Source organism: Nesoenas mayeri (genome assembly GCF_963082525.1).
Source record: "Nesoenas mayeri genome assembly, chromosome: 24".
NCBI lineage: Eukaryota > Metazoa > Chordata > Aves > Columbiformes > Columbidae > Nesoenas > Nesoenas mayeri.
The window spans coordinates 2,557,188-2,571,432 of NC_137546.1; positions in this window are offsets into that span (position 1 = coordinate 2,557,188).

Below are 14,245 nucleotides of genomic sequence, written 5' to 3' on the forward strand. Positions count from 1 at the left end.
CTCTAGTGTTACACTGGATGTGTTTTAAACCTGTAAAGATCGCATGGAAGAGGGAAACTTTTTGGTTAGAATAGGAAATGCAGTCTTAGGTCCGCAGAATAAGTAGAGCTTAAACAGTGGCTAGCACAGACAAGGCTCAGGGCATCGAATTTGTGAGTGGGATCTACATGTAAAGTATGTCCGTCCCCGTAAGCATCCCATTCCCATCAGAGGAGGTGGCAGGAGGTTCAGAGTCCTGTCCTTTGTCCTCGTCTCTTCCTCCCTGGAGCCCAAGCCAGACCTCGCCACATTGTGCAACCCTGTCTGGAGCCCTGCAAACAACCCAGCTGGCTGCTCTGGAACACGCAGCTCTCCTGCTGACGCCAGTCCAGCCAAGTCAGAGATCAGATGCCTGCTGCCCAGAAGCAGGGCAGTCTGTCCAGCTGCTCAGCGTGTCCTCAGACAGACCTAACTGCAGCCGGGATGGGGCTTTAGTCTTTTGGCGGCCGTAGTTTGACGGAGGAGAGCACCCAGCTGTCTTCCTGAGCCCCGCACGTGCGGCGTCTGCTCGGCTCAAAAACGTCTTTCTTTTCCAGCAGCGGCACGAGTTGCTCTGAGGAACGTGCTCTCTTGGCAAAACAGCTCCTGAATCACCGCCTGGCACGGCTGTCTTCAGGAGGGCAACTCCCTCCCTGGGTGGCAGGTACGGAACAAAGCTGGTTCTCTCAGCGCTGCTGCGGGAGAAGTCACAGAGATATTGCAGACATGTGTGCACAGGCACGCACCCCTCGCCCGGCCCTCCCAAGGGCTCTGCTGGATCCCCAGCCTTTCCAGCATCTGTTCCACATCACTTTCCTCATTTTCCAGGCTCTGTGGGCTCACTCCATCCTCTCCCAGATGTTTCCATCCTCTACATCCCTTCCTGGCATGAATAATCACAATAACACCGAGGAACGAGTGCAGATGGTTTGGTTTTGGGATAAGCTCTTTGTCCGGGATGTGTGCAAGGCTCTGCAGCCAAACACACAGACCGCAAGCAGGGATTGATTGTGGTCCATTCCAACCTGCTCTTCTACAATTCCATGATGACCTGCTGTGATCAGCTGGATGTGTGGGGCACCTTCGCCATGGGTCAGACCCACAGAGCAGAGTTAGCCCCGGGCCGATGGCAGGAAAGGGCACTGGGAGCACAGGGATAAGGTTTGTGTTGTCGAGAGACTTCATCTTTTCTGGTACATTATCGAGCCTGTTGGCTTCTAACACACTCCCGGGATGAAAGCACAAGGGGAGTGATTGTCCGAGTATTTACCCAAGTTTAGGTCCGATAAGCCCTGTTGATTTTACAAGTGCTTCTCGCGGCCCTGGGAATCACTTTACGGCTGGAGCTAGCAGGTGGAATACTTTACAGTGGAGAGGAAGGAGGGGAGACACACCAACCAAACCCACCATTATCCACTTGTTTGCTGATTATTTCTGTGCGATTTAACTCCTTGCTAAGCACCCCAGGCTCCCGGTGTGCTGTGTGCTTCCCATCACCTCTGCAGGTTCTTCTGCTGAGTTTGGGAAAGTCCTCATCAAATGCCTCATGTTTAAACTGACATTTCTCCTGAGAGTTTCGAATTAAGAATGGAAACAGCTATAGTGAAGGGCAGAAGAACCTCCTGACACTGAGATCTCCTTGTGTGTGAGCAACTTTCTTGCTGAAGTTTTTTAGAAATGAACACGTCTCAAATTAGGGGCAATATGAACCAGGGCAGCAAAACCACTGGACAAACTTTTGCAGCACCTGGGAAACAAGCAGCTGTGCAAGGACCTTCCTTCCTGGGGCACGGGACCTCACAGAGAGAGCTCTAAAATGAACAGAAACTGCTGAAGTCTTCATTTCCCCCCATTACTCAAGTTCAGCATCAAAACAATGAATCTTTCTGTAAATGCTCTTTGCAGTGAGAGGCAGCCTCACTGGGCCAGAGCTCTGATTTTTCAAATGGAAATAGTAAGGGGGTTGGCATCCTCAGCAAGTCAGAGTATCTTTGCTTTTAGTATCTCAGATGTGAGAGGAGAGGAAAGCATCTGAAGGCAGACAAAATAAATAATTCAGCTTCTACATTAACACAACAGTTTCCTCTCTGCTAGCTCTGCCATTTGTCTGCAGTTCTGGAAAGCAGCCTTCTTTAGGATGGCATTTAAGTATTTTCTTAAGTGCTTTTAGATTCAACAAAGCACTTAAGACCATGTTTTAAGTCAAGCGCCTGTTTAAGCACTTTCTTGAACCAAGGCCTGCTTACATTCCTGCCTATGCAATAAGAATTTCTATAACATACGTGTTTGCCTGTGTGAACATCAATGGAGCGTGTCTCACCAATGCAGCACATGAAATCTGTGTATATACTGTGTGTCTGTGCATATATCCGCCTGCCTGTTCGCCTGCATTCATACAGAGATGTTTATCTGGATATTACAACAAATAAAAGGCATCTTGGTTTAAGTGCCCTGTTTCCGAATGAAGATGATAATTACTGTAAACATCCCAGGTGCTGGAAGGCCCTGCTTGTTTGATGTTCAGTGGCAGGGTTTGGTTGCCCACATGCTATCTCCTCAAAGTCTACCTGGCTGCCAGAGCTGCAAAGGTGGTTTATACTCCATGTATCGGCAGTTTATGCTGAGCGGTGATGCCAGAAGGAGAAATGCCCCAGATGCATCCAGCTCTGGATCCCTCAGCACAGGACAGACATGGAGCTATTGGAGAAGGGCCAGAGCAGCCACAGCAATGATCCAGGGCTGGAACAGCTCTGCTGTGGGACAGGCTGAGTTGTGGGTGTTCAGCTGGAGAAGAGAAGCTCCAGGGAGAACTTATTGTGGCCTTTCCATACTCCAAAGGGGCCAAATGAAAGTTGGGGACAGACCTTTTAGCAGGACCTGTTGTGATAGGACAAAGGGTGATGGTTTTAAACCAAAGGAGGGAGGCTGGATGTGAGGAGGAAATTTTTGATACCGAGTGTGATGAGACTCTGGCCCAGGTTGGCCAGAGAGGTGGTGGGTGAACCATCCCTGAGACACCCCAGGCCAGGCTGGACGGGGCTCTGAGCAACCTGAGCTGGTGCAGATGTCCCTGCTCATGGCAGGGGGGGCACTGGGGGAGCTGGGAATGTCCCTTCAACCCAAACTATTTGATGATTCCATAATTCAATGATTCCTCTGCACCCTGAGCTGCCGAGCAGGGCTCTGGCACCACAACTAATCTGCTCTAACCGGCTCACGGAGCACCCTGGTCGTTCTGCTTCAGAGAGGAAACGCAGCACTGAGCTTTTTTCTTTTCTTTTTTTTTTTTTTTTGGCGAGTATCTGTTGAACAAAGCGCCTTTTCTTCCCTGCAGACTGGCTGACCTAACACAAGGGGAATTGTCCTTCCCGGCACAAAGGGCGGGGGCGGAGGACGGAAGCGGCTCCTCGCCGGGCTGCACCTGTGCCCGTGGCCCCGACACGGCGACACGGCCTCACCTGGGGCTGCCATGGGAACCCCCACCCCTCGGTTCGCTCCCGTCCGACACCACTCGGTTCTCCTGAATTTTAAGCACTTCTATTACGCTGAGAGGCTTTTTTGGTTTTAACCAGGAAAACAGCTGCGCAATTTGGGGCAGGCTTAGTGTCACATTTTACAGAGGTCTTGCCTTCGTGTAAAAGCAGGGCACGGCTGTCCAACCACCAATGGCTGCTATGACCACGCGAGCTGATGTCTCAGATAAAATATCCAGGAACGCAACGGTTAATTACAAGTGCCCTGTATTGTTCCTCATTAGGCTTCAGAGTCAACAACCCCAGTGCCCTCCTGAGCTCAGCCCAGCTCCTGTGGTGATCTGCAGGGGATGGGGAAGTGGGAAGAAGAGAAGAGACGCAAGAGATGGCCTCTGTGACCACGTCCTTGTACAGTGGCGGCAGTTTCCGTGTCAGGGAGTTCACAGAAGAGGGAAGCCGGGGTGGCTGCGCATTCCAGCATCTGGCTCGCGCTGCCCGCCCTGCCACATGCTGCCGCGCTTCCTTCTCTCTGTGTGCGTGTGGCGTTGCCTTTGGCACCCGGGACGATGTTTACACTTTGCGTACGGAATAACACAACTTGATATGAATCTGGCTTGGAAAAGAAAAAAAAAAGGAAAGACAGAAAAAGCAAAACCCAAACTCTGCAGCTGAAAAAATACTGCAGGCTCCCGCGGCAGCCAAGATCAACAGCAAGGACAGGCTGCGACTCTCTAAGGGGGATACGGATGGGTTTTGCTAACCCACTTCTAATTTGTGACACAAAGAATTGCAGAAGGATGGCAGATAGGTGCTTGGCCATCAGGGCAGCTCGCTCAGGGGCAGAAGGGAGGATATGGAGCGGCTGGGCTCCTCGCAGTGAACGACGCTACTTTGGAAATCTTGGCAGTGATTCTGAAGGGGTTTCTGTTCCCCCCGTGCAAGACAGGAGTGTTCCCATGGGGAGCTGGTACTGTCCTCAGGTGCTGTCCCACAGCCTGGGCCCCCATCAGGGGTGACAAGGGGTGATCCCCACAGCCTGGGACCCAAACAGGGGTGACAAGGGGTGATCCCCACAGCCTGCATCGCCTGCTCACCCTGGAGCTGCTCATGTTTGCATCACAGCGCCAGGCACTGAGGCAGAGCTCAGAGATGCTGATCACACCCCTACTAACACAAAGGCTTTTTACAGCTCATTTGTGGTTCTGCTGGGGACTGGTGCTGAAAGATGGGGAAGACATTTTTTTTTTCGGCTGTCAGTTTTCCTTAAGTCCCAAAGCGGTGTCATCTGGATGGAGTGAGGAGTCACCGGTACCTTCCCCCTGCCCTGTCTCTGTCAATTGTCTCCAGGACTTTCCGCTCTCACCCACCTTTCCAGTTCAGCTCTTTTTCAATCTCAATAGCCTTATTGGCATGACACGGTTTGCAAGTATTGCCAAAGTTAATACATCAAATGTCCGTCCCTAGGAGCAAGCATTTCTCAGCACAATTACTCCCCAAAGACTCATCGAATGCACAGGCCATGGCTGAACACCACGGTTTAATGTCCTCATTAAATAACGATGAATAACCACTCCACCCCCCATCAATGTCATTCTAGTTTCAGAGTACACAGCCTCTTGGGCTTGGAATCTCAGGGCCACATGGGCAGAGTGCTGGGAGTTCATTCCAGCATTTATTTGGATTACAGGCACCCATCCAAAAACAAGGCCCCCGTTGTGCCTGGCATTGCACATCCAGGACAAGGAAAAGTCCCTGGCCCAAAAAGCCTGGACAACGCAGACCTATAAATAATTTTTCTTCTCGTTTTATTGACATGTGAGGTGCTTAGGGACTTGCCCAGGGGCATGCAGTGAGTCAGCAACGGAGCTCGGGATTAAACCCTGATCTCCAGGGACTAAACTGCAAAAACCAGTTCTCCCTCCAAGAGGCAAATCCCAGCTCCGCAGGCCTTCCCCTGGAATCTGCACCAGCGAGGCTACTGCAGGCACTTGTGAGACTCAGGGCAGCTCTGTCCCTGTCTCACCAGTTCCTCCTCTGCTTCCAAAGAGCTGTAACTGGTGCACTTCAGCCCCAGAGCCGCCTGCAGTTCTGCAGGGGCTGGCGCAGCACCCATGCGCTTACCCTGTGTATACAGCAGTTCTCTGGGCAGTTTGGGATAGAGGAAAGCCGTGCACATGCTGTCAGCATCTTAATTCTGCTTTTCTGCCGCTTAACGTCTCGCAGGCAGGAGCGCACTCGGATCCACGCTCAAATTACCACCGCGAGATAAATCCCCTGCTCGGCTGAGCCGAGGTGACTGACGTGTGCGTGCTCTTATTCAGCAGCAAATGCAGGTTAATTCGGCTGAGCTTAGCTGGCAGCGCCAGCAGCCTAAGCTGGGTTGTGTTACACGGCGTTTGCCGCAGGGGCAGAGCTGATGGGCAGACAGTTGCCAAGGCTCAGCTGGTGTGTGGTAACACAGAAAGCTTCAGGACTTGCTCACGTCTTTCAGCCCTTCAGACAGATTCCCTGTATCTGGCTTTAACAGATGAATAGACAGGAGGTGACTCACAAGGCTCAGGAAGAAACCTCTCCTCCCAGGTAACTGCTGGCAGCAGTTTACATGTGCCTTTTTTGCAGCCTGTTCCTGTTCATTTTTGGTTGCTGGATCCTGCGCCAGCTGAACCACAGATCTGATTTACCTTGGAAAAACACACGACAAGGTTTAGAACATGTCATGACAATTCCCTGACCTCTCTTCTTTCCCAGTTTCTAGCTACTGGATATTTTCTCTTAATTTTGGAGTAGAAGAGATGGACATACCAGGCTCATCCACACACATGCACACCGCGTCCACATCAACTTTATATTGTCAAGACAGGTCACTGTGTCCCAGCCGGCATCAGCGATGCCAAGCCCATGGCCTGACATCCTCCCTGCCCTGCTTCTTGCTTCCTCCCAGAATTGGGGATGTTCAATGATCTGGAAGACACTCCTGCAAAACAAAGCTGCAGCCTCATAAAGAACTACCTCCTATAGAGGCATTTCAGTGAAGATTTCCCCATCCTTGGGCAGGGAGACAATGGTGGGAAGGAAGTCGGAGTCGTTATCGTCATTGTTTCAAGGTTTAATTAGGCACTTGGGGATTAGCACCTCACCACTGAGGGCACAGCTGGCTGGGAAAGGGCTTGGCTTTGTCCACTGCGGTGGAGAAAGGACGTTCTGCTCATTGCTGAGCTGCTGTTTGAATTGTTTTGCACTCTCCTTGCTGGGTCCTGCGAGCAGAGGCAGCAAAGAAAGGCTGAGATTTGCTGGGGAGGCTTCACACCACAGACGGGGGGAGCCGAAGGGGCCGGGAGCCCATCAGCCAGAGCCCCCCCACCTCCCGCTGCCGCCTGTGTCAGAAGGAATCGGCAAGAGGCTGTGTTTCCGGAGAACCTGTTTTCCAGATCCCCTGGCATCCTTCCACTGCTCTCCCTGCATGCGTCATCGTTTTATGAGGCTGCATCGTTCCCCAGGAGCCCCCTTCCCCTCCCCTTTCTCTCTCTCACACACAGAGATTTTATTTATTTGTTTATAACACTTTGCCTATCCCCAGGATGCCTTTCATCTGCAAGCGCTTAACCATTTCGGTGACAGGAGGGAGGGCGGGAGCTGAGGGGGGCAAGGCAGAGCTGTCACCCCCTTGTTTCAGAGGGATGGACCTGGGCAGAGCTGCTGGTCCCAGAGTTCGCTCTGCATCTCCATCCCTACCGCCTCCTTGCAACTTGGCTGAGAAACAGCCTTTTCCCAGCAAAGCGCATCCCTTGGGACCAGCTCTGGAGGCCTGATCTCGCCTCCTGGGACTGGTTTCTCCATTAGCGGGGCACAATGTCTCTGAAGGAGACAATGAGTTCAGCCCAAGCAGCAGCTTGGCCACCCTCATGCTGTGGGTGTTGCCTCCAGACACCAACCGCTGCCCTTGACTTCTCTTTAAAAGGCTCTGGAAGACTTTTTGTTCGTGGATGGAGTGTGCGGTTGTGAAGCGATGGGGCTGGCTCCTTCCGCACCTGATGCTTTGAGATGGGGCTTAACTCTTCTGCCCTTTGCCCAGCCTGTGGGGCTCAGCTGTGCCCATCTCCTTCCCCTGGCACCCATCGCACCCTAGTCCTCCGCTCTGTCACCACTGTCCCTTCTGTCACCACATCTCATCTCCAGGTCCGGCTGTAGGAGAAACACTTGATCCAAAGCAGGACCGAGCTGTGCATGCAGACCCCAAGCACAGGGAGCCCTGTGGGAGCAGGCTGGATGGAGATGTTCAAAAACGTTCTCATTGCCAAAGCAGAACATCGTGCCTGGACATACACAGGAGATACGAAAAGTTGCATCTTGTGGTGCGATCGCAATCAGGGAAGCACAAGGAGAGGTTCTGCGTGTGCCAAAGAGTTGTGATATACACTGAATAGGAGCACAGGAGAAGTGTGGGCACATCCACAGCCCAAACACCAAGCTCTGAATGGCCAAGGGAAGCAACCAGCCTTCGTGCTACCACGTATCTCAGCCCAGAGGACATGGCAGGGAGCACCGTGCTGTTCTCCAGGGAAAGCTCAGCCTGGAGATGGCATAGGTGGGGAAAAGCCCAGCTAAACCTGCCCCGTGCTTTGCAGAAGAGACAAGGTCCGACTCTTGCCCAAGAGGTGTGAGTGGGTGAGGGCAGGGTCAGACTTTGCACTCAGTATTGCCACTTCCAGTGGACCTTTCAGCACCCAACACGTGTGTGTTTGGGGGTGGAGGGGGCATAAATATCCCAGCCGGGCAAGTGTCAACAGCAATTAGTGTTTCACACTTGGCCTGAGGGGGGGGATAAACATTCACAAGTAACCCAGCAGTGGGTTGGGAAGGAGTGCCAGACGGGGAGGAGGGGAGGACGCAGAACAATGCCTTCCAGTGCCACTGCTTTGTTGAGAGAAGTTTGCAGCTTGGTGGGAAAGATGCTCCATCCCACACATTTTCTTCTCTTCCCCTTGTTGCTTTGTAGTTATTGACTGGGGAAGCCCCAGGCGTTAGTGCTTAGCTCCCTGCAAAGCTGCATTACTTTGTAGGGAAGCTGATGTAGTGTGAGCTTAGCTAAACCCAGCTGAGGGAGCGCTCCTACAGCCGCACTAAGCAGGCTGAGCAGAGCTGGGATGAGCCCACCTCGAATGGTGCCTTGAACCAGGTGCAAAAAACAGCTTCACTTTTCTGTCCTGGGAGTGTGGGGCAGGTACAACTAAACCAGCATAAGAGGAGGTGTATGTGCAAGGGCAAACACACTGTCAGTAAGCCTTTTGTGGGCTACCTGGTGAGGTTTTACAGTCTATGTGTGAAGCAACCCACACCCGGGCGGTAGGGTTAGAAGGCAGCTCCTCAGCACTAAGCAGCTGCCACCATAGCAGGTCTGGAAATAGGTCTCTCATCTTCGCATTCCCTCCTGGCACCCATGGATAAAAGCCCTGCTGTGCCAGATGTTTCCCAAGCACGACTGCAGGGGTGAGCCCCTGCCATCCGGTCAGGCAAACTGAGCAACAAAATTAATATTTTATCCTTGTTTCAGCGCTGAGGAGCAGAGGCCCAGGGAAACTGAAGCTCAGATTAAGAGTGTCGGCGGCTAAGTGGCCAGATCTCCCAGGAGAAGAGCGACTGACTGACTCCATCCCCTAAGCCCAGCCTAGGCAGCTCCTGGGGTCACTGGGGAGGCTGAGCCAGACTGTTTTCCTTCTCTTGGAGAGGCAGAGGCTGCGAGAGCAGCTAATCTCCTGCTCCTTGGAGAGCAAAGCATCTCAGCGCTGAGTGGAGAGAAGCTGGAGACACTGGAGTTGCTGGGCTGGGGCTGCGCTGTGCGTGAAAATCACCCCCCTCAAAGCTCCTGAAGCCACTGCAAGGACTCCCCCTCTTCTCCTCCAGCCCCGAGCTGCACGGGGCAGCGCCTGGCTCCACGCAGCATGGCACAAAGGCGCTTTTGTCGACATGATTAACAGGCAGACGTTCTCTCGCTGGCAGGCTGGCAGCAGCAAGTCCTGCCTGCTTTCCTCCGGGCACCCTCCTCCCCCGGCTCCCCACGGGTGCCGCCAGCCTGCGCGATGCTCGGAGCTGCAAACGCGTGCTCCCTGCTCCTCACGTGTGCGCACACGCGCGCAGGGACGGGCACGCCGCAAGAAAAAAAACAACAAAGAAAAGCAAAAAAAAAAAATGAAAAGAAGGATGGTGTTCCTGGCTCTGAACCACAGCAGCTCCTCGGGGAGCCGCTAATCCCACCCAGGGCAAGCAGAGAGCACGACAGCTCCCGGTGACGCAGCTTCGGAAGGGACGTTGATGAGCCGCCTGTCTCTGGAGGCATCACCGCTGGCTCTGCGTGTCTGGCACTCGCAGCCCTGGCCTCCCTGGGAGTTACAAACTGCAGGCAGGCTTCCTGACAGCACTGCTGCTATCGGCAAAGGGGCTTTTTTTCTCCAGAGAAATAGCGGAGTCACATGGATCCCATTAGCCCTTTGCTTAACATCAACCAGAAGCAGAAACAACCACCAGCGCCAGCCCCAACCCTGACTGTCAGAGACACTCCACGGCAAAAATCTCCTTATGAAATGAGGCCAAAGCGCTGCCGTGCCTGTCTCCAGAGCCCTGTGCGCAAGGAGGGCACGCAGGGGCCACGGGAAAAATGCTATTTGGGAAACGGGAATCCACCTGGGGCAACTTGCTGCCGTCAAGCACTTGCTTTTTACATTATGGATGGGAACTACCTGTGCTCCACATCGCCAGCCCCCAGGGTCCTTGGCGGGCAGCGCTCTCTGATGGCTTTGCTATTATCTGAAATCAAGCCAAACAAGTGTTTTTTCTCCCCGTCATATCGTGCAAATCCACACGAGCACAAAAGCCTCCAAGCTCTTGTGTCTGGGGCTGAGAGTTGCAATGGGGGGGATTGCAAAATGTGGGTGGTTGCACAGATCAGCTGGGCAGGTTGGTGTCCTTCAGTGGCACCTCTTGACAGCCACGCTGCACCAAATCCTTGATACGGTGACTATGCCGGGTCTCACACCAGCCAAAGCTCGGGATGGCTCTGGCACAGCTCACAGAAAGCACTTTGCCACTGTAGACACAGGGTGATTAACTGGAGTGTTAGGCAATTAACTTTTTCACACTTGCAGCCTCTAAACTCCCCCCATAACTCAGAGGCGACAGACTCGGTGTTTATTTTCTGCTTAAAGAGAAGCCAGTTGCAGGTTCCAAAGGCAAACAACCGTTCCCCAGATTTATAGCCAGGCTTCAAGGCAGAGAGCAGGACAAAGGAGCCAGTCAGTTGAAAAAGCTGAAGGCCAGGTCCTTGTCTGCAGAAACTGGCACCAAGGAAGCAATTCAATCAGCACGGATTTGGTCCAGGCCTTGTATAAGTCATTTTCTTTCAAGTCACCATCTTTGTCCCTGCCTGGAAGGAACAGAAACTGCGTGTAAAGGGCAGATATTCCAATTATAACAGGCAGGGCATGGTTAAAACCAGGTTAGGTGTTGCTGTGTCCTGGAGCCCCATGAGCAAGGCACATCTGCTCATCCGTCACAGCTTGTCTTCTTACCTTTTCAAGTGTTTTGAGGCAGAGCTGCCATAGCTCGCAATGTGTCCAGTGGGAATCCTACATCCACGCTCCCAGCTGGGAGAAACCCTTTGATTTTATCATTAAGCGGCGCAGTGCTGGGAACTGCACGTGTCCCGCTGGAGTGAGCCCTAGGACACCCTCAGATCTCTCCATCTGCCTCTGGTTTATAACGTGAATGTCTCTGCACCCCTTCCCTGCCACAAGAGAACATGTCAACGCTGACAGATCAACATGTATCTGGGCAGCAATGTTCCCAACAGAAAGCAGAAAGCTTTTGGCCAGTGGTCTCCCCATGATGGGAACAAAGCAAGAAGGAAAGAGGGTTGAGGATGGATTTGCATGCGGGTGTTACTCATCTTTGCAGCTATTTATTTTATTTTACCTAGCAGATAGTTTGTATGCTGCAACAGGCATGTGTTTGCATAAAACCAGTGCTTGGTGGCAGCTTCTATTTGCATTGTGGCTGAGGAGGGACACAGGGGACCAGAAAACTGGAACCAAAAATGACGCTCTGGCTCACTGGTAAGGGTCCTGATGCTAACAGATGAGGAAAGGAATTTGCTCAGAGCATCCATATTTTGGTTGGAACCAAGAGCACCTTCCCAATCTGCTGTACCAGCTTCATTTGCTGCACAGCAATCGTTTTTTTCCAGTAACTTCTCCAAGGTCTCCGAATCATTATCCCCATTTTAGAAATAAAGAAGTAAGCCAAGGGAGGTGCTGTTTCAAATAAGGTCTCCTGAGAGGCCAGCAGCACATCACAGCTTTCCTGAAGGTCCCAGCCCCGTGGTTTCCATACCAAGATGTTGCTGGGCTTGTCCTGGGACCAACCCATTGCTCTGAGGGCAGCTGGCAGCTCCACAATAACTCCCTGACCCACAGCTGCTGCCTACGAGTTGACAGGAAAGCCCGGCTGCTGTTAAGGTTAAAAATGTTGCCCACAGGGAGAGCAAAGTCTGACATTGCCTGCAGCATACTTCTCGCCCGGAGTTATTGCCTGTGGATTAGCAAAGGTCAGGGTTTAGTGCTCCAGCCCTTCCCAGTCTCTTCCTTTACTGCAGGTTGGGGCTACGCTTGAAAATTTTGTTGGTTTAGAGTGATCTGTAAGCGCATGGAAAAATCCCACCCAGTCTGGGGGAGCCATGGGAGCAGAATTCCTGGAGCAGATGTAATCATACTGGCAAACGGAAAATACCCCACCCCTTGGCCGCTACAGCGTGTAAGGGGAATTAATAGGATCCCTACGGGCAAGAAAGCTTCTTATCAGCAGACAGTGTGTTCTCCTGGTCCTGGCACCCTCTCTTCAGTAAAGCTTGATCCCAGCAAAACCTCCACTCCTCCTTTTTCTGCCTTCAGTCTTTTCATCTCTCTTCTCTCTCCCGCCTATTTTCATTTCACCCTGACAACTTTTTTTTTGCCTTGCAGAATGTGGGAGGGATGAAAGCTGCAGATAATTAATAACCCCAGCACTTCTCAGCGCTGTCTTCCTGGGAGAACTCAAGAGATTCCTGCTCCCTCCACCTCTGCCTCCCCCTGCGAACGCTCTCTCACTTCCAGTCATGTGCTGTCTGTTCCCACCGCCTGAGAAATCGCAGCTGGCAGCTTTTGCTCCAAAAAACTTTGCTTTTTTGAAAGTGTGTGCTCATGGGTAAGGATTTGGGTTGAGCTATGGACAGGGGACAGCCTAACAGCCCTTCTGGAGATGGGTGTTACTGCAGTTTTTCCGCTAGCAAATCCCCATTTGCAGAAGTAGCTTCTTGATGTGGGTCTGGGGGGGCTTTGTCCAGATCTTGGGCAAAGCCGTGTTGAGGTTGTAGAGACTTCCCATCTCCCTGTCCCAAGGACAGCGGGAATCACTTCTTCTCCCACCTCTCTTCTGCCCCTTCCAGCTGTTTTCCAGCAGCTCTGCAGGTCGTTCAGGCTCAGGGCAAGGGACACAGTTCTCCTTATTTGCTCATGCCTGTTTTTTCTTTTGTGCTGCCTCCTGTAGTTTCCTGCTGTTGAGTCAGTTGGAAATAAGTACTTTGTGCTGAAAGAGTGATTATCTGGAAAGGTAAAAGGTAGGAGCTAAGGAAAGAGGAGGCTTGGGACAGTGCCTCATAAGGGGAGCAAATCAGTGCTTCTGCAGAAACTACCTGAGCAAACAGCAGGAAACAACAGGGAGAGGCCAAGGAGAAGCTGCTGATAACCTCTAATCACCTCCCCAGAGCTGCACGGTAAATGCAGCACTGGATCTGTTTGTGTTCAGGAGGGAGCAGCCAGGCGGGTACTGAATTGCACTCCCTCCCTCTCAAGCATGATTTCTCCTAAGCATCAATTTTGCAGAAGTCTGGTCACCAGAAACCCTTGCCTGTCCTGCAGAACTCAGGGCCTGGGGCAGTGCAGGGTGGATGCTGCTGCCTCCTGTACCGAGGCCACGGCTTCCATGGGACTGGGCACCTTCTCCTCCGGGATTCACTCCTGCTGTAGCACGAAGGTTTGGTGTTCCGCACTGCAGGGACAGAAAAGGAGCCTCTGGCATTCCTGCAGAGTGGGAGATGCTGGGGAAGGTCCTCCCCTTGGTTCAGAAACATCCTGGCTTGAAAGCCCCTTGTGACCTGTCCCCCTTCCCCATTGGTTTTGAAGCTTGGGATGGAGAACTCTCTCAACTCCAGATATAAGCAGTTTGTTTTATTTTGGGTGCTTCTCTTGCTTTCCTTTCCTCTTCCCATTGAGAGAACTTGTGGCCCTGTGGCTTTTTTTTTGTTTTCCCATTTGTGGGCTTACTTTAATCTTTGTTACAGCGTTTTGTCTCTTTACCTCCTGCCTGGTGCCTGAGCCATAAGACAAAGAGGTGTTTAGACTCCAGGCATTGAGGCCGGAGACAAGAAGCACAGCAGAGGGTGGATAGAAATGAACATTTCAACATTTTTTCCCATCTATCCCCAAAACCAATATTGACCCAAGACCCCTGTGCGGCTGCTTTAGTCAAAGTTTTACCAGACAAAGCAGATCTTGGGAGCGCAGCCCCTCCAAGAGCTCAGGGCCGAGGACATGGCTGCTCCCCAGAGGGGACAATGCAGTGTCCCCAGCGGCACTTTGTCTCCTGACATAAAGCACCCGGCTGGTGCTGAGTGGGGACAAACCAGAGGAGGACCTTTCCCCATCACCATCGCCCTGCTCGATGGAGAT